Raw genomic sequence first — 22,306 nt, forward strand, 5'->3', positions numbered from 1 at the left:
AACTTTGTGGCTTAAAACAATACACATTTACTCTTTCACAGTTCTAAAGGCCAGAAGTCTGAAATCATTATAACTGAGCCAAAATCAAAGTGTCAGTGTGGCCATGCTCCTTCCAGAGGATTTGGGAAGAATCTCTTCCTTACCTTCTGCTGCTTCTGGTGGCTGCTGTCCTTCCTTGTCTTGTGGCTGCATTACTCCAGTGTTGAAGACCAACACCTTCAAATCTTTCTCAGCTATGTCTTCACATCACATTCTCTGTGTGTCTAAAATCTCACCCCATCTCCTTTCTATGAAAATATATGTGATTGTATTTATGGCCCACTCATATATCCAGAATAATGTCTCTGTCTCAAGATCCTTAATTTAATTGGACCTGAGAAAACCTTTTTTGCCATATAAAGTAACATTCATAGGTAGGAATCAGGTCCTCTTTTGGGAAGTCAGTTTCAGCCTACCACATAGCGTCACAAGAGATGACACAAATGAGTGAAATTGTACACTTATCCTCAAGGCCAAAATGAAGACACAGGAATAGAGTTGAGGGAGGTATCTGGGCTCCCTTGCATTGAAAGAGTATTCTATTAAGAGACATTACTTCCATCTCCAAATCAATGAGTGTAAAAATGAGTGTAAAATGAGTGTAAAAATCTTAAGAGGTAAAATATTAAACTCGATTAGATAAAACAATAAATTGTTTTAAAAGGAAAAACACATATTTGAGAAAAATACTTGAGAAGAGATTCCTGGGTGGCTCAGTTGTTAAGCGTGTGCCTTCGCTCAGGTCCTGGGATCAAGCCCTGCATCAAGCTCCCTACTCAATGAGAGTCTGCTTTTCTCTTTCTCTCTCTCCTTCCTGTCCTCATTGCTAGTTCTCTCTTGATCTTAAATAAATATAATAAAATCTTAAAAAAAGAAAAATACTATAGAAAAATTCTAGAAATAAATTTGTAGTGGTAAATAAGAGTAGAGGACTTAAATACCCCACTTACATTAATGGATAGATTCTCAGAATTTCAATGAGAAAACTAGGATATTAAGCAACATGCTAGATCAGATGGGCTTAACAGGTGTATATATATATATGTAAAACATTTCATTCAAAAGTAACAGAATACACATTTTTTTTCAAGTTCATATGGAACATTCTCTAGGACAGATTGTATGGTTGGAAACAAAAAAGTCTTAATAAATTTAAGAGGCATGAGATGATATCAGGCATGTTTTCTGACTACAAGTGTATGAAACTAGAAATCAATTACAAGAGGAAAACTGGAAAGTTAATGGAGATTAAATAGCTTGTAACTTGAACAACCAATGGGTCAAAGGAAAAAATCAAAAGAAATTAAAAAAATATATATCTTGAGACAAGTGAAAATGGAAATACATCAAAATTTATGGGATGCAGCAATAGCAGTTCTAATAGAGAAGTTCATAGTGATAAATGCCTACCTAAAGAAACAAGAAACACTTAAATCATCTAACTTTACTCAATGAACTATAAAAAGAAGAAAAAGCCCGAAGTTAACGAAAAGAAGTAAATAACAAGGATTACAAGAGAAACAAATGAAAGAGAGTACAAAGAAAATAGAAAAGGTCAATGAAAATAAGAACTGGTTCTTTGAAAAGATACATAAAATGGACAAATCTTTACCTAGACTCAGAGAGAGAAAGAGAGAGAGAATTTAAGAAGTGAAAAGTAGAGAAAGAGAAGCTACAACTCATACCACAGAATACTAAGGATCAGAAGAGACTAGTAAATATGATCAATTATATGCCAACAAATTGGACAATCTAGAAGAAATTGATAAATTTTCCTAGAAACATATAATCTAGCAAGACTGAATTATGAAGGAATAGAAAATCTGAAAAGATTGATTACTTTTAAAGAGACTGAATCAGCAATCAAAAACTCCCCAATAAACAAAAGTCCAGAACAAAATAGCTTCACTGGTAAATTCTACCAAACATTCAAATAATTAATATCAATCCTTCTTAAACTCTTCCAAAGAGTAGAAGAGAAAGCAACTCTTCTAAACTCATTTTACAAGGCCAGCATTACCCTGATACCAGGGTAGGACAAAACCAGATCAGGGCACCAAAAGAAAGGACAATTACAGGCCAATATCCCTAATGAACATAAGTGCAAAAATCTCAACAATAAATTGGCACCCTGAATTCAACAATATATTACAAGGAAAATATACCATGATCAAGTGGAGTTTATTCTTGTGATACAAGGCTGGTTCATCTGCAAATCAGTAATTGGGATACATCATATTAACAAAATGAAGGAAAAATCATATGATCACCTCAATGAATGCAGAAAAAAATCTGACAAAATTCATCATCAATTTGTGATAAAAACCCTCCACAAAGCAGTTATAGAGAGAATACATCTAAACATAAAGACCATATATGACACCCTCACAGCTATCATACTCGATTATGAAAAACTGAAAGCTTTTTTGTAAGATTAGAAACAAAATAAGGATGCTCACTCTTGCCACATTTATTCAACATAGTATTTAAAGTCAGCCACAGCATGTAGGGGGAAAAAGCATCCAAATTATAAAGGTAAAAGTATCACTATTTGCAGATGACACAATATTGTATACAGAAAACCCTAAAGATTCCATTAAAAGACTGCTAGACTAATAAATTCAATAATGTTGCAAGTTACAAAATCAATACATAAAAATTTGTTGCATTTCTATACAATAATAGTGAATTATCAGAAAGATAAATTAAGGATACAACCCTATTTACAATTGCATCAAGAAAATTAAAGAATCTAAGAGTCAATTTAGTCAAGAAAATTAAAGTCCTTAATACCAAAGACTACAAGACGTTAAGTATGGAAATTGGTAAAGACACAAATAAATGGAAAGATAGTCTGTGCTCTTAGACTGGAAGCATTGATATTGCTAAAATGTCCATACTACCCAAAGCAATCTGCAGATTTGGTGTAAGTCCTATCAAAATTTTAATGGCATTGTCACAGAGCTAGGACAAATAATCCTAAAATTTCTATGGAACCACAAAAATCCCTGATATAGTCAAAGCAATTTTGAGAAGGAAGAATCAAAGTGTAGGCAGCACACTCCCTAATTTAAAACTCCAGTACTCCAGTACAGAGTGATTGTAATTAAAACAGTATGATATTGGCATAAAAATAGACACGGAGACCACTGAAACATAATAGAGGAAACAGAAATACACCTGGATATATATGACTAACTAATATTTCACAAAGGATCCAAGAATACTCAATGGAGAAAGGATAGTATCTTAAATAGATGATGTTGACAAAACTTGATAACTACATGCAGAAACATTAAATTGGACCCCTGTCTCACAGCACTCACAAAAATTAACTTAAAAGGGGTTAAATACTTAGTATATATAGATCAATGGAATGGAATAGAGAGCCCATAATAAGCCCACATCTATATTGTCAATTAATTTAGGACAAAAATGTCAAGAATATACAATGATGAAAAAATGGTCTTTTCAATAAATGGTATTGGGAAAACTGAACAGTAAGATCTGAAGCTGTAAAACTCCTAGAAGAAAATGGGTCACAAGGTTCTTGATATAGGTATGGATGATGATTTTTTTAAATCTGACACCAGAAATGAAAGTAATAAAAGCAAAAATAAACAAGTGATATTACATGAAACCAGAAAGCCATCAACGAAGGGTAACCTTGAAAAAAAAATATTTGATAAAGAACCAAAAAATCCCAATAAACCCCCATAATATAATGAAGTGGTTATGCACTGAGGAGAGAATAAAAAGGATAGAATGAAGGAGCAAAGAGGAAAGCAAGACCTATACATGTGCCTTGTTTTTATTGTTTAGACTTTGAAAGAATGTATGTGTTTCACATATTTTCAATAGAAATATTACAGGAAAAAGAAAAAAATTCTAAAACTTGAAGATGGACTGAAAGTAGATCTATATCAAGTTGGTAACAAAACCAATTATAACAAATGATTTTAAAACATGTTTATAAGGGATCCCTGGGTGGCTCAACAGTTTAGCACCTGCTGTCAGCCCAGGGCATGATCCTGGGGACCTGGGATTGAGTCCCATATTGGGCTTCCTGCATGGAGCCTGCTTCTCCCTCTGCCTGTGTCTCTGCCCCTCTCTCATTCTGTGTCTCTCATGAATAAATAAAATCTTTTAAGAAAAAATAAAACATGTTTATAGTGTCTATAAATCTTATTAGCACAGAGTACAAATAGATATACAAATAAATGTTAAATATCATTTATGAGTCTTATTTTAGTATTGTTATCTCCATTTGAAACTATCCTATGTATATTATAGCATAAAACAAAAACAAGAAAACATGTTTTAAGAGCTGTGGTTTTTAGCATAACAAACAAAACCAGAGTTAAAAGTGTTCAAAGTTTAAGTAAATCACTATAATCTTGAAATTCAAATTATTTTATCTTTTAGAAATAAATGTATTTCTTAGCTCCCCACTGAAATGCCTGGAGAATGGTATTCTAATAATAATAATTTAAAAAGTTGTATCCTAAGCACCCAGATTGTGGTTTGTAAATGCCATTTCTCCCTAAAGGACATGAAATTAGAAGAAAAACAAAAAGGAAAAATTCAGATATCAGGCTGGAAAGTCCACATGGAGTCAAGGACTCGTATTGTACCAGATAGAAAGAAGCTATTAAGATTATGTTAAAAAAAAACAAAAACAAAAACAAAAAAAAAACAAAAAAACCTTGAGGAGATTCTCAGTATCAAAGAATGGTACAATTGGAGCATGAAAATGAATAGTGAGTCACTGAAATATATCAAATATAGAAAATCCATTTGGTGTTCAAGAGAACCTATGTCTTACACTCAAAATCAACAAGGGGAAATAAAGTCTATATTCTCTTTCTTGCAAACTAGTGGCAAGTGGGGAAAACATTCTTCTTCATATTAAATGCAGAAAAATACATCTTTTAAAGGATTGATAGAGCTAGTTAGCCATCACAAGTGGATGCTACAACAATTAAGTGATAGATAAAGAAGAAATATTATAATGGAAATATTATAATGGAAATCACACTGACGACATCTTTACTTGGTGATCATTTATCAATCCTAGCATCCTCAAAATTGTACCATGTATATTTAGTGTATAGTAATCTGATGCAGTGATTCAATCACCTGTGAATTACTTTTATAAATAAATTATTTTATTTAAGAGAGTCTCTAGCTACTTGCAACTTTATTTTTTTAATGAGAAAAGTAACAAGTTTGAGGATTCTTTTATGAAGCAATCACATATATCCATGAAGTATCTGCAATATTGACTCAATGTCTTCAACAAATATGATATGGAAAAGAAAAGACAATTGATACAGATTAAGAAGTTATAAGATACATACAAATACACTTTGTGGGTCTTGTTTGAATTCCCCTATTTGGATGAATCAACTATAGAAAGACATTTTAGTAAACTAAAAATTGAATATGGACTCAGCATTAAAATATGTTAAAGTATTATTTTTTGTTAGGTTTGATAATGTCATTGAGATTATTATAAAAACAAAACCCAAAAGTCATGCAATTGTAATATATATTGAAGTATTAACTTGTAATATAAAGAAAACCTGTCAAGAATGTGTTGGAAAGTACTCCAAATAAGAAAAACAAAAACCAATCAAGCAGATAAAAACAAAGAGAAGGAACATAGATTTAAAAAAAAATATTTGGAAAGATGTTTATAATTCTTAAAGTGGGGTGAGGCATGTATGGGGTTCATTATACAATTCTTACTGCTCTTATGTGAAGTAAAAATTTCCATTTAAAAAATAGAATCTGAGAAAAGACACAACACAGAGAGGCAACCATTTTACTGACAGTAGGTTTCATAACTGTGCTTATAATGGCCAGAAGATAATGGAATAATATTTTCAAAATCCTGAAGAAAAGAAAGCTGTAAATCTCAGATTCTCTAGTCTCTTACATATCAATCAGAATTGAACATGATAAAAAGGTCTATCCCATTTAAAGACTAAGATCTTACTAACAATAAGTGAACATGAGGATTTTTGTGTAAGGTGTGTTGCAAAATAGTGTTGAGTTATATTTTTAAGTGTCTTAAAAATATCAACTAGGTGAAAATCGTGATATGTCAACTGGTAAAAAATGAGAAATAAAAGACAACCTACAGAGGAAGAGTCCTATTTATTGCAAAAGCATGGCATGCATGGGCAGTACAAATATATATTCCTAACTAGATTATAAGATGCCAGGAAGCATGTGGTATGGGCTAAGACCACCAGAGAAGCTAGCGATCACATCACACAGAGGAGTCTTGCCTGCCCTCTTATTGAATTTGAACATACTGCGTAGACACAGGAAATTTTTCAAAGGTCATTAGAAAGATTATTATTAGAGTCAAGATTACACTAGAAGAGGATCCATCTGTTAGTAATATGCATGTTAGATTTTGAGAGGAAAAGAGAAGTGAAGAAACAAAATAGGAGGTTATTGAATAATGAAAAAAAATATTACAAAGTCTGTCATTAAAGCCAAAATGTGGATAAAGATAAAAGAACAGATTTAGAAAATATTTAGGAGGTGAAACCTGAAAGAATATGGGTAATGTTTGATTCAGAGTGTGGATGAACTATGAAGATACAAGATCCACTCCAGATGTCTGTCTGGATATTCCAGGGGATGCTCACACTGTTCTTTGAAATAAGATTTACAGAATATCCAATTTTAATAGAAGGGAAAGGAGCACCTGGGTGGTTCAGTGGTTGAGCATCTGCCTTTGGCTCAGATTGTGATCCCGAGGTCCCAGGGTCAAGTCCTGCATCAGGCTCCCCGCAGGGAGCCTGTTTCTCCCTCTGCCTATGTCTCTGCCTCTCTCTGTGCCTCTCATGAATAAATAAATAAAATCTTTTAAAAAATTAATAGCAGGGGCAAATATGATATGTTTATAGCTGTGTATTGTTGAGTTGATGGTAATTTTTTGGCATTCAGGTGCAGAGACCACTGAGGATTTTTATATGTTGGATATAAGAATTGAATGTATTATTCTGGAGCTTAAGGAATGAACGGGGTAATATTTTAGGAGCCACTGTATTATTAGTGACAGTGCATAAATATATTCCAGATGGAATGAGAAAAGAAGATTAAGGAACCCTGGACAATATAGGCATCTGTAAGCTGAGAATAGATGGGGGGACCTTTAGTGAATACTCTGATATTTGCAAAGATGTGATGAAAGAAATGGGAAAAGATAGTCAAATATGAGTTAGGCCTTTAAGCAAAGAGAGATATTTAAAATTTAAAAAGTTTCCCGAATTTCTTAAATGATATCAATGAAACCTTTTTTCAGGATAATTCTAATGTAATAAAAAGCACAAGTAAAATTTAGGAATAAAAGGACAAAGTGGTGAAATCAGCTGTACAGTGGTTTTAGAGAGGGGAGCTAAAAGGGAAGCAGGAATCAAAAGTTTTTGTTTTCTTGTTTTTGTGTTCTCATGGAGAAGCTAAAGAAAACAAGTCTAAACAAAAGGATAGAAACTTTTGGAAAAAGTAATAGTAGATGTTGCAAATTCAGGGAAGAGAGAGGATGAAATAATGCGTAATTTCATGTCAAAGATGATAGGAGATTGGATCAAAACATAGGTGGGAGAATTAATCTTGACCTATAGTTTATACATCTAGTCTTTAGAAACTGCAGAAGGAAAACAAAGAGCAAACATAGAGGTTTATCTAGAGATATGAGTGAGCATAGGGATTGAATGAATTTCATTGTAAAGTAAAAAGCTAAAATATAGGCTAAAAAAGTATAGCCCAGAAAGAGAGATGAATATCTGATTAATGGTACACTTATTATTAAGCACTAAACAAACCATTGCAGTTAAGGAAAATGAATTTGTTTTGTTTTTCTCCTGCACCACTTTGTGAATCCCTCCAGAGACCTTGAGAGTAAAAGCAGAGACTCAGGTAGTTGATCCAAGGCAGGAGGTTTGTAGCTTAAAAACAAAGAAGAAAGGGATGACATATTAAGGACACTATCAAAAAAGTGGCTACAGAGATTCATCTTGGATTACAGAGTGAAATAGATGAGTAGCATAAAGCTGAAAATATGAAGGTCATAGTGAAGTCAAAGGTGAAGGCCCAAGATATCATATGTAACTCACAAAAATTACTTTATTCATAATAGGTGCTTATTGTATATTTTAAAATTATTTTTACAATTATTAGAGTAACACTGGTTTTACCCTTTTGTAATAGTTTCCCTTAGCTACTGTAATAAACTGGCACAAATTGGCAATGTGGCAAACTTCAGAATGAAAGAAATGTATTTTTATATTTCTGAACACCAGAAGTCCAAAATTTAAGTCAGCAGGCCCACACTGTAGGAGATCCTTTGTCTTCCAGCTTTTGGTGACTCTTGGTGTTCTTGGCTTGTAGCATGGCTCCAGTTTCTGTCTGCATTTTCACATGGGCTTTATCATTGTGTCTCTGGGTCTTCGTCTTTTCTGTTTCTTCTAAGGACACCTGCTGTTTGATTTAGGGTTTATTCTAATCCAGGGTCATCTCATTTTATAATCTTAACCTTAAACACGATCGCAAAGACCCTAATTCCAAAAATGTCATATTATGTGATTGTGAGTTGCTATATCTTTGGGGGTGGAGGGGACACAATTCAACCCACTAACTTGGGGATCTGTAAGGTAAGTCTGTGGATGAGTGGCCTTCCCTTCAAAGGAAGAGGTGTGCTGGAAGAAAGGTAAAGCAACTCAAGTTAGGGTCTGGAGGTGAAAGGAGGATTCTGTGAAGTGGTTGAATATTTAAGACAGTGTGTGATCACACAGAAGAGTTGGGATGAAGATAGACATACAAAAAATTGGGGCATAGTGACAAGTAGAAATGTAGGGAGGAAAACATGTGACTAGAGTTGATTGGAAGATACTTGCATTTAAGGAAGTGGCCAATGGCAATAGTGAAGAGTGTCATAGAAAGACTCACCTAGATATTACCTCGTTTCTGAGGCTTTTCACAGAATTCAAAGGGAATGTTGCTAAGAAGTTTTCTGGCATATATGAAGATAACTCTCCTGAGATTTTTCCAGGATCTTTCCAAAAAGATATTTCTAAAACTGCAAATGGTCTAATAGGCTTCCTCTTTTTAGATTATTGCTTGTAGGTCTATTTCTCTGAAATGAGAAGAATAAGCATCATGTCTTCACTTTCTCTACAAAAAGCCAAAATAAGAAAACTTCAAATATATTTATAATTTATATATTTATAATTAATAACATTAATATAGAAATATTGCAACATTTGGTTTAGTTGGAAACTACTAATTTTACATAATTGCCAGTGTTGTTAAATTATCTTCTTTCGTATCTTACCTGAAATACAAAAAGCAGTTGTCCTATCAATTAATGAGGGTATTCTTGACAGGCAGGTGTATGTTTCAACAGCTTACACTACCACAACAGAGCAATGTATTTTAAAATCTTATTGCATTCTATTAAAAAAGAAAGAAACTGTTTCGGATTGAAAACTTAGAATATATTTCCAGTGAATTTCTTGTACATATTTGAAAGTTTTAAAGAAGAAATATTAACATAGACCTCATCAATGACATGTGAAAAATGTTAAACGTTAAATAAAAATTAAATTAACTTTCATATGGGTAATTTTCTCTTTGTCTTATACCAGTATTTTCAACTAGAAGTTAATCGTTTATTTTTAATAATGAGATTTCTAAATATCTTCACGTTTTTTATACATTCTCCCAATTTTAAATGTTTTATTTTAAAAATCAATCACTCTAAAATTAAGCATTCTTCTGAACTCTGTCCTAAAACTGTTATCTCATGATTCTTAGATATGAATGCTACATTATGTCTGCAGATACATACACTAATAATATATTTTTCCCAGTGGCAATAGGAATATAATTATCTTCCATTCTTTATTACTTCTAAATCTTTTCAAAAGCATACAATGCATGATGTATAGAAAAAGTAGTCTTACTTATAATTTAGGGAGACATGTATATATCCAATGACACAAGTTCCTTATATGCAAATATATTTTTACAAGTGTCTAAAAGGGAACATGTAATTAATAATATTAGAAAATATGTATAGTCATCTATATTCCTATAGTGCCCAACCACAGTGCTTCAAAAATAACAGTTATTATTCATAGATGAAGGATTGATTTATATGACTGTTCATTAAATAGTAATTTACTCAATGAATTATTAATTCCCTTGTAAATTTTTCATTAAACTTTTAAGTGTCAAAGAGATCTTAGAGACGAATTTAGACATTATGACTACAAGCATGAGTGAGGTATGGCTTCTTCAGTTACTCATATTTAATGTGAATTTTATTAGTTGTTGATACTCTACAGTGATATATTGATTCATATACCAAACATTCTCTATTTTTGTTTATTGCATCAATGTGGTACTTTACTGAATATATATCATTTAATGAGCTATCAAGATTTCTTGGATAGTGATTCAGTGAAAGGGTGTGGAGTATAACCAAAAAGTTGGCAAACAGTTTAAAGTAATGAGTATGTATTTACTCCTGTATGAAAAATCACAATTTTTAAAAGATTTATTTATTTACTTATTTGGAGAGTGTGTGTGTGTGTGTGTGTGTGTGTGTGCGCAAGGTGGGGAATGGTAGACAGATTGGGAGAGAATCTCAAGTAGACTCCTGGCTGAATGCGGAGCCCAGACTAGGGGCTGATATCAGGATCCTGAGATCATGACCTGAGCCAAAATCATGAGTCAGACACTTGACCAACTGAGCCACCCAGGAGCCCCAATATAATAAATATTTTACTTAAGTTTCAATAAACTCCCAAAATAATTTTATTCTTTGTCGTGTAAGTTTTCTGAAATAGAAATAAATAGCTTGATAATTTTAAGCGAATGCATTGATACTGCATTTATTCAATACTTTAATACTAAGAGTAAGATAAGTTAGTAAGCATACATTATATTACAGGTTGGTAATATTTACCAAAAACATAGTATATAATGTTAAATTATTGTGTAAATGATGATCTCACAACATATGAAAAATGCGTGTGCTCTTAACTAATATTAGTTGGACTTAAAAATCAATATAGTATATCCATATTTGAAAAACATTTTTATTTCTCATTTTAAACTCATATTTCTTTATTTTTAAAGACATTTGTAGGGAAGCTACAGAAAATCATGTAAATTATATTCTTAAGTAAAAATAGCATGAATCTATCTGTTTAGATAGATCCAATTTATGTATCCTAAAATATTACATACATTTTTCAGGAATGATACAAAAAATTATTATTAGTTATTACCTTTAGGAATAGAAATTAAGATGAAATAAGTGGTGTTATTTTTCAGAAAATAATTTTAAGTTAATTAAATGAAAGATGAACAGTATGTTTTTATTTAGAAGACTAACAAAGTTCATTAATGCTCTAAAGAATTTCAATTATCCCTTTTGTGTTGGAGAGAGTATAAAATTTTAGTACATGTGCCACTGTATATGTTGTCCTAGAGATCCTTATTTCACTAGGTACTTGCTTTTTTTTTTTTTTTAATATGGTTTGAGATACATTGGAATAAATGATAACACCCATAAAATTGTTTCTTTCTTTTCTTGGTAAGCTTTGAAAAATCTTTCCAAGTTCTGAAGACGTCCTGATTTCTTGTGTACAATAGTACTGGAAAACAGGTCATTAAAACTCTTTTGAACTTAACAAGATGGTTCATTAATTTGAAAAATAACTGTTGGGGGACGCCTGGGTGGCTCAGCAGTTGAGCAGCTGCCTTTGGCTCAGGGCATGATCCTGGGGTCCTGGGATCGAGTCCCACATCCGGCTCCCTGCATGGAGCCTGCTTCCCCCTCTGCCTGTGTCTCTGCCTGTCTCTGCATCTCATGAATAAATAAATAAAATATTAAAAGAAAAACCAAAAAACTGTTGGGTGTCTATTATGGGCTAAGGATACTCTTCAATACCTGAAACTTTTGATTTAAAGATACTTCTAAAGATAATGTATAGAGACTGAATATTGTGATTAAAAACATTAATTTCTGTTTTACACACACACAAAAGGCAGTCTTATTTGTGATCTTTTTTCACCAATATGTCCCTCTTTTTTTTTTTTGTATCCTCAAAATCTTTTCTCTAAATTATTTGTCCTGAATCTGTAAACACAGTTAATTTCAAATATTCTTTGATCCTGATTGGGTCACAATTCTCACTGTTTCTTTGCAATCTAGGTAAGCAGCAGAACTCACATGGAACATTTGCTCTTCCGGGGATCCCTGGGTGGCTCAGCGGTTTAGCGCCTGCCTTCGGCCCATGGCGCGATCCTGGGGACCCGGGATCGAGTCCCATGTCAGGCTCCTGCATGGAGCCTGCTTCTCCCTCTGCCTGTGTCTCTGCCTCTCTCTCTCTATGTCTATCTTGAATAGATAAATAAAATCTGTAAAAAAAAAAAAAAAAAAGAGCATTTGCTCTTCCGTATTTCCTAGCCCCCCTTCTGTTCATCAGAACTTGCCAGTGAGTTCTACAGAATGGGCCATATACAGAATGAGATGCGTCACCTTTGGACCTTTGGGCCAACCCATAGAAGAGACCGTGAAGTGTGCCGCTGAATGGTATCTTGTCAGCAGTGGTGCTGCCCTGCTTAATAGAGCCTATGCTGACTTGGAAGTGACTCTGTGGGTCAGGGCCTGCCATCCCAAACCCTATCACCAATACATGCTAGACATGTAGTTAGGGGAAAACAGGCAAATCTTTGCACTATTAAACAACTGAAGTTGCAAGGTTAACTTGTTAATGCAGCATAATGTAATTTATCCTGACTAATACACCAGTGATCCATTTTTTTTTTTGTTCTATCCAGTGATATCCTTTTGTGATTATTGCTGTTATTTGATTTGAGTAAAATCTCAGTTTCATTATTCACTAGCCCAGGAAATATACTTAATGTCTTTGCTTCTCAGTAGTATCTTCTGTAAATTGCTAATATTAATCGCTGAACTATTCCTTTGCTGTAAAAACAGAGATTAAATAGTTGTTACTTTATTTCTCCTTTCCCCAGATAACCTGGCTTCTATATTATTTAAATCTCCTGGGGTTCCTAACCTTTTTATTTGCTCTGTATTTCCTTGAGTGACTCATCTGCCCTTACTCAGCCACAGAAAACACAGCCCTAAAGCACTGCTTTCACATTCTCCCTTTCCTTAGCACATGTATTTAATTCTCTTAATGCTCTCATTTCTTTTCATAACTTCAACTAACATTTCTATGATCATATTCCTATATTTATCTAGCCAAGAGCTCTCTTCTGAACTCCACACTTCCTTTTCTAACTTCCTGTGAGATGTTTTCTCGTATCTGTCATAAACTAAGCACATCCAAACATTTTACCCCACTGTGTCTCCCTAGGTTACATTTTCCTTCATGGTCCTTGGCATCATACTTCTTCTTAGATGAATTATTGAAAATGTTCTCTTCAGCCAACTGATTACAAATTATCAAATCATAGTGCTACTATTTTGTAGTTATCCTCCTCTTTGACACATCTTCATTGGTTCAGCTGAGGCTTACACTTACAATTCCCATTGTGTACAGAATAAAGTTTTAAAAATATGTATATGCACAAACACGTACCACACACACTTTTTAATACTTGTCTTTCCCAATAGAGCCCCAAGTCCTATTTCCAAACTCTCATCTTCCTATTCTATGTTCTAGACACACAGTGTTATTTCCCTATTTGATGAACACGGGTAATTCTAGGCTCAAAAAGTGTGAGAATAAAATCATGGAACTTTGATTTTTTTTTTCAATTTCCTCCCTCCAACCATATCTGAAAATAAATAAACTTCCTGTCAGCAATGCACTCTAGAAACTTAATTTCATCCAATAGAAAGCAATCTCTTCCTAACCTCCTACAGAATTGGGTTCCTGCTTTATAGCACTATCATGGTGTGCCTTATACTGTAGTAATTGAAATGTTTATGAATTCTCTATTAATACGTGGCTTATAAAGAACAGCAAGAAATGCCTTAATCTTCTTCTATTTCTCATAATAACTAGAACAGTCTGGAGGCACTTAGTAATGCTATAAAATTGGAGTGAACATCTTTATTAGATTATCTGTAGAAATTAAAATATAATTCATTTATAATAATTATATGATCTAGGCCTATAATCCTTTTAGATTTCATCTATAAATTCTATGTTTGGAAAATGCATGGATGCATATTTATAACCCCCACCTCTGCCAACAGAACAGCTAATGCTGTTTTTGAAAACAACTTATATTAGAGCACTATAGAACATAAAAATAGTTTATTTTTATATTAGAAAATCTATTTGTCTCTATTTTATTGGAATACTTTGGTACATGTCTACTACTTAGCTAGGGCATATAACCGTCTTAGTAATATGCTATTCCTAAACAAATGACACAATATGAATTAAAAATTAAAGCTACCACAAAAAAAATTAAAGCATACTCATGCGTTAAAATGAGAAAGACTGGTGGCTCAGCAGTTTAGCGCTGCCTTCAGCCCAGGGCCTGATCCTGGAGACCCAGAATCGAGTCCCACGCTGGGCTGCCAGCATGGAGCCTGCTTCTCCCTCTGCCTGTGTCTCTGCTTCTCTCTCTCTCTGTGTCTCTCATGAATAATAAATAAAAATCTTAAAAAAAAGAAACAAGACTGATGATAAGAAATGTTAAGAAGGATATTTCTTTTTTTTTAGCAAGGATATTTCTATTCAGAGTATGTCATTTCGTATGAGGAATTGCTATTTTAGTTGTAAACTCTAGCTATAATTGTAGAATGGCAATGTTTGTTGAATTTATTGATAAAAACTAGGGCTCATGTTTGCATGTATTTGGCAGTCTTCTAATAATTCATTTATTTATAGTACATACAAAATATTTCATAATATATTAGAATGAATAATAATATATAATGGAAGATAATAGTATAATAGATATAATTAATAATAATAAAGATTATGATAATGACAAGAATAATAGTTTAGAAGAACATCTCAGACCCACTGAAGGGACACTTGCATAGCAGGGACTTGGAAATAATTATCAGGGACAGAGAGGCCTGATATTCTGGGAATTCACTGGGAGTAGTTTGTGATACTCACCATATATCACTAATGAAGAGATTCATGTACTGTGGTACTCTTTCAATTATGGAAGCAATATTTATAAGCTATTTACCATGTACCTAGAAAAATTGCTCACTCTTAAAGGATTTTTTTTTTAAGCAAACCCAGGTTCCTCGATGTCCCTTTCTCTCTTACCTCAGAGATGACAATTACTGAAATCTGTGTAATAGACTGGCTTAAGGTAGTGAGGAACTACAGCAGATCCTAACAGAAGAACTACAGCAAGTAGTCTCGTTTGTCCATTTGATAACTTTAGCGGAACACCATACTCTTAGACATGGGAATGCACTTCTATTTCCTGGCAAAAATCCAATATCACTAAATGTTTATGATACAGAAACAAACAAGCTGTAGGAATCTCAACAGGCACAAGTAAGATCCATGATCAGATTTTTCAAATTTCTAACACACTCAATGTTTTTGAGTATCTTTTTTATTCTTTCAGCTAATGAATATGCAAAGAAATACTTGATCTCACTTTACATGTGGTTTCACATGATATCATGGCACTAGTTGGAATTGAACTGTGATAGCTTTGGAGAACATGCTGGAAAGTGAGGAGAGAGAGAAAAAAAAAAAACATGCTAGGGTAAAGATTATAGTTAAAAGTGATATGTCCTGCCATCTGCTATTCTTATCCAGAGCTTGCTGATATGATGGATGGTCCAATTTCTTTTTATTTATCTACAGTTTAATTATAGGCATTCTTTTGAAGGATAACATGATCTGAGTGATGCTCTGTTGGAGTCCAAATACTGATCTTATTATGAAGGGTTGGAGTTAGTGATTCTGAGTCACATATGATGGCCCACTTCCAAAATGGGTCACTTGATCTTCAGGATCATGAGCTCTGATCATCTGGACGTTTTATGATTGTTGATAAGAATACCATCAGCTGGATGGTTCAGGCTTCTTATGTTGTTAGAAGAATAGAAAGAAAAGAATTATAGTATACTCTGAATTCATAGGATTTATGGGTAGAGGTCTATTATGTAAAACAGATGATCTATAACATAATTGTCACTCATTCTGCTGCCATTCCCATAAGGAAAATTAATGGAAGAGTATTTCAGTTATATGCATAATGCACTGCCTCAGAATCTATGAAGGTAGAGGCTAAATTTTCTCTATTAGACAAGGGAAGTTGAAATAGCCAAATACAGGAAAAGGGCAAGAAAAACGTCAAGATAGTAACGGAGGAGAGAAGCAATAAGATCACTGGCACTATGAAAACTCTGGTTTGTGCTTATATTTTATGTTAGTTTTCTTTCTGTTAGTTTTCTTTATGTTACTAGTGAGTGGTACTTAGAATTTATAAGCACTATCCACTGTCATTTTTTTTTTTACATTTCCTAGACAGTATTCAAAGTGCTAATGCCTCCACCGTTTAATTTTCAGAACAAAATTGGCAAGACTATTGGAATTGAAAGAAATTACAAAAATACAGTGACAAATGGTTACCACTAGTTCACAGGTTGCAAACCAGCAAGATACACTCAAACTAATGGAATCTCCATGATAAATGAACACAAGTTGACATTGCCCTGTGATAATGGACTCTAAGACTTTAAAAGTCACATCAAGGGACTCTAAAATATCTGTAACTTCCTGACTCAAAAGTGGAATATAGGGGATCCCTGGGTGGCTCAGTGGTTTAGCACCTGCCTTTGGCCCAGGTCGTGATCCTGGTGACCTGGGATTGAGTCCCACATCGGGGGATGGAGCCTGCTTCTCACTTGGCCTGTGTCTCTGCCTCTCTCTCTCTGTCGCTCATGAATAAATAAATAAATAAATAAATAAATAAATAAATAAATAAATTCTTTAAAAAAATTATAATTTCAGAAAAGAGAAAATGAGTGTGATGATTCTACTCAGAACTGCTATTCTTTGTTAGCAGGTCACTTGTATATATTGATGTGTAAAGAATTCTTGCACATCACTGCCACTGTCCAGGTAATTTCTTTTCAATTTCAAATATATTGGCACTGAACTTCAGTTTTTGTAACTGTTAGGAGCATAACTTTACTTTCAATTCTCAGCAACGTGACCAGGAAGTTCATGAAGTACTGATGAGTAACATATAAGAAAGTGAGAGAAAAACATAGTAAAGCAGTTGTAAGTTTTTCCTCCTCATTATTTTCTGGAGGACAGGGATTATGTTGTTTATATTATGTTCATTTCTGAGCACTTGTCAGCTGGCCTATTGTAATAATATTATACTTTATTGAAAAAAATGGGAAATACAACAAGTAATATAAAAGACTTACTTTTCAACATCTGTCAATTTCCATAACAGGAGATTAGGGCTAGAGGTCAGGAAATGACTGGATTTGGGAGAAAACATGGAGAGATAGGAAGAAAAGCAAGTTACTGGATGCTCCTAGTCTGTATCTCTTAGCACAATTTTAGCAGCTGATTTCAAAAATACCATTGCTGATAATTAGTCTTGTATGATGCTTTCCCACACAATATATCCCATATAAGAGATCCTGATACAGAAGAGAATCTCACAAATAATTTTAGACCACAGGATAAATACAAGAAAAGAGAGGATGAAAAGAAAAGAGGAAACTGATAGAAACAGCTGTAAGAAAACATCAGAGAAAGTTCCATTGAGAAAAAAATAAGGAAAAAATTAACAGTGAAGAGCTTAGACTACATGTGATTCCAGGTAATACCTTGTTTGTGATATATTAACCATATTAACATGAAGATATGTATATATGCTATCAGAGGGAGGAGGAGAGATAAATGAGAGAGAGAGAGAGAGAGAGAGAGAGAAAATCATTTTAAATATGGGGAACTGGGAACAGGAATATTTGATCTCATTTGGAATAAATCAATACTGATCAGATTGTGACAAACTTGTACACTAAAGGTAGAGTCATCACATTTTTTTTTTACCTCACTTGCAGATTTACATTTAATCTTCCATTTTATTTTAAAACTTCCTGAACAAAGGTTTATATTTTCCAAGATTTGTTTGTTGCATGGCAGCTATGTGTGTTTTGTATTATGGTAGATATGGCAAGACTGGGTGTCTTGGATTTAGAAAATCTTTTGCTGTTGACTCCTAATCTTAATTAGTTACCTGCTACACTTGCTTATTCCTACACTATCTTTTCCACTCTGTTGCTTTATAGTGACAAGCAGCGATGCTACATGCCTGCCCAGGGCTTTACTTGTCAAATTGAAGTCACAGAAAGCATAGCACCTTGTTTTGGATGGAGCTGGATAAGATAAATCTTGTGTTTTTCTTCTTCCTGTTAACAGCTAGCTTCTTTGGAAAAAAAAATGGCCTTTTTCAAACTGAATACATAAAATCTAGAAGGTTGGAACTGCAGAGGGTCAGCTTGCAAAGTCTAAAGCCAAATAAATTACAGAGCTGTTGTGGTATAACAGCATGTTGGGAACACAGGGACTTTTTCCCCCTCTTTTATTGGATTTAGGTCAAAGAAGGATCAAGTGAAACTATAGCTCTCCTGGGAGGAAAAGGACTGATGGCTGTAAGTGGTTTCTGGCTTTGGCACTGAACTGACCTTAACAATCTATGTTAAGATAATAACTATTTTAAAATAAACATCTATGAATTGGTTAAAAATATAATGATGATGAAGAAAGGGTATTGTTCACACATAAAAATCCTTGTAGTATTTAAACTTCTATAAAATTATAAAATTATATAATAATCATTTGAATATTATATGTTGCTACATAATGCTAATTTTATAATTTGCATTTTCGTTATGTTATGATATATATGAAGTAAAATTTCCCATTTAGTTGTGCTGTATTCTTCACATTGAGACAAGAATGATGGTGATGAGAAGCATATATATTACTTCACAGCTAACCCAGCATACTCACATTATTATCTCACATACATACATTATTATCTTAATTGTAATAAGAAAGCTGATGTAAGACTATGATTGAGACATTTCGGAGAGTTTGTTAAAGGTATCACCGTTACAGAGTAAGAAGTGCTTAACAAGGATCTGAATCATGAGAATCTCTTCCATCTTTAAACCATTATTATCTTAAATAAGACTGGTATTATTTATCACATTTTTAGTTATTCTTGAGGCTTTTTTAAATAATCTATTTTGGCAGGGTACCTGGGTGAATTAGTTGGCTACTTCTGCCCTCTGTTCAGGTCATGGTCTCAGGGTCCTGGGATTGAGCCCCATGTCAGGCTCCTTGCTCAGTTCTCCTTCTCCCTCTCCTATTCCCCTTCCCCATACTTGTGGGAATGTTTCTCGCTCTCTCTTTCTCTTTCAAATGGATACATAAAATTTAAAAATCTACTTTGGAAATTATATATACCATATAAGTATTTATAATTATTAATAATTAATTAATAATAATTAATTATAATTATTTATATATATAAATTATATATATCCACTTGGTAATTTACAAATATTTCTTGAATATCTACTAAATGAGAACTACAATGCATGGCAAGGAAATAAGGGTAAAGAAAAGGAAATGGCATTGCTGCTATCATGTAACAAAAAAGTATACCAAAATAAATATAATAAATAAAAGAGTGACTCTTTCTCATGAATGTTATAGTGAATTGCAGGATGCTATAGGAGTAGAGAGAAATTGTATGACCTACTCTGGAAGATAAAAGATGTCCAGAGAAATACATTTTGATTTGTGACCTAAAATTATTAGACAATACTAGAGCATTAATTGTTCACTCAAATGGAAGAGCACATGTTGGGAAATCTGGGAGAAAGCACAGTCCAGTGAAAGAACTGAAATGAATCCACTGTTATCTGGAGAGTAGAGAGAAAGGAGCAGTGAAGGGAAGATTACATATATTTACACATGTAAATAGGGCAATATGCACAGGGGCGCATTTACTCAAAATCACAGGGCAAAACCACAGATGAGCTTTTCAGTCAGTATGATATGAGATTTACAGTGGTGGCTGAAATTAGATTGGGCTAGAACTGGCTCACAGAGAGCTCACATCTGTACATCTCTTTCTGATTCCACATTCACATTGTTAGCTTGAGATCAGCCATACTGGGGGTATTTATACCACAGAACTCACCATGGGGCCACTTTTTGAATCCTTCTGAAGAATGACTGTACAGTGTGCAATAAGAAAGGATGCAAGGCTCATTACATGTCTATTGTAGTAATTCAAGTGAGATGTAACTGAAATTTATATTAGAAATTGACTGTGAGGATCAGTGTAAATTAGTTTTGAGAAGTATTTAGGAAGTTAAAGTAAGATTTGTTGATTGATTGGAACTGGGAAGTGAATGAGGGGGAGTGGCAAAAGACATACATTTCTGGTGTGAACAATTGGGTGCATAGTCCCCTTTATGAAAGTCATAAAAATGTCTTACCACAAAATAGGGAGACATTTGTTCCTAGATATTTGCTAATGGATATCTGTTTGCTCTTGAATAATTGTATAGTTGTTCCCATTTTGTCTAAAATAGAGAGCTCTAACAAACATGATTTTTCTTTTCAACTCCAATCTGTGGAGTGGGCAATGATTATTCAAGGTGAGATGCAGAAGGGGATTTTATGAACAAAGATAAATGTATCAATGATAGTGGTTAGTAGTTGGAGTCAAGTTAATAGTGTTGGTGAGATCTTAGGAGACACAAGTCAGACAAGGAGATAATGGTGGCATAGGGATGGGATTGTTTGCATTCTTTTGGCCACCATTGGGATAGGAGAAAAATACCGAGTTGGGGTTTAGCGCAAGAGAGAAACTGAGCATACGGCAGTTTGATTCCCTTGCAAGGTGCCTTCAGACTCATAATAATGATTTCTTGCTAAAGAATAATACTACAGATACAATAACTAGTAATTTGGAGTGCAATATTTGGTGAGAAGATTTGGAAAGAATTTTGGACAGATTTTGTGATGAAAGGATAGGGACACAAGAGGAAGAATCTGAGCATTTTTCTTACTGGTTTGGTCACAATTGAGGCCAGTAAGTAAGGTCCTGAATATCATATCAACTCACAAGTTATGAGAATTGATGTTGCTGCCTGCCAAACAATCTTGCTAGAAAAATCAACTTCATTTTCTTAGTTATTTATGTAAGTTTGTAAAAAAATGTTTTAGCATCTCTAGAGCTACCTTCTCTAAGATCACTCAACTGATAAGTGGCTGAGCCAGTATCAAACCTGAATTTCATTGTCCCAGTATCCTAGAATACCACCAATGGAATGCAAAGTTATTTTTCTAATTTTATTTTAAAGATAATGATATTGTACATAATAATGTTCTTAAAACCAGTTTGCTAACAATTTAAATCTTTTTTAACAACAGAGAAACTACCACAAAAAATGTTTTCCCTTCCATTTTAACCTGATTGGAGGCAAAAAAAAAAAAAAAATTATAGCAGCCTATTATGGTTGAGAGCCTACTCAATAAAAGTGTTTTTTTTGCAATTGTTCCATGCTCCTTATGGGCTTATAACTCATAAATTATTTATAATTAAAGGAAAATAGTAAAACATCAGAACAAATCACAACTCAGGAATGAGATACCTAAAAGGATATGTGAGGCTCTTAATTCCACTTTCAGCATTTTAGTTTTTTTTTTTTTTTATGTAGAAAAAATTGTGTGAATCACTTTAATTTGAAAGGGTTTTGTTTGTATTTTGTCCTTTTAGAATATATGCAATCACCCAACATACTGCTTGTCAAAACCTGCCAGTATAATTTTGGTATGTTGTACATACAGACACTCTCAATTTTAAATTAAAGGAGGACTGCTTTGGATAACTAAATGTGGAAAAGTATTGGTTATGTTAGTGTTTTGTTTTTGCAAGAAGATGAAAACTAAAGTACAACGAGCATTTGTTCATTAAAAGTGGCTGAAACTTAAGTGCAAAAAAGAATTACTTCCATTCCCCTGGTCAGACTCCAAATTGGGTAATTGCATTTTTGCTTTCTTACAGTTTCTTCCCAGCTCCCACTACAGCTGCTATGCCCCTCTATTGCTATTCTAAAACTACAGCCAGGGCTCCCATGCATAATGTAAGGCAGCAAATTGTTTTACTCTCCAGAGAGAGGTAAGGCTAGGAGCAGGAGATGGGGATGGACTCTGTTTCT

This window comes from Canis aureus, chromosome 38 (genome assembly GCF_053574225.1).
Source record: "Canis aureus isolate CA01 chromosome 38, VMU_Caureus_v.1.0, whole genome shotgun sequence".
Taxonomy (NCBI): domain Eukaryota; kingdom Metazoa; phylum Chordata; class Mammalia; order Carnivora; family Canidae; genus Canis; species Canis aureus.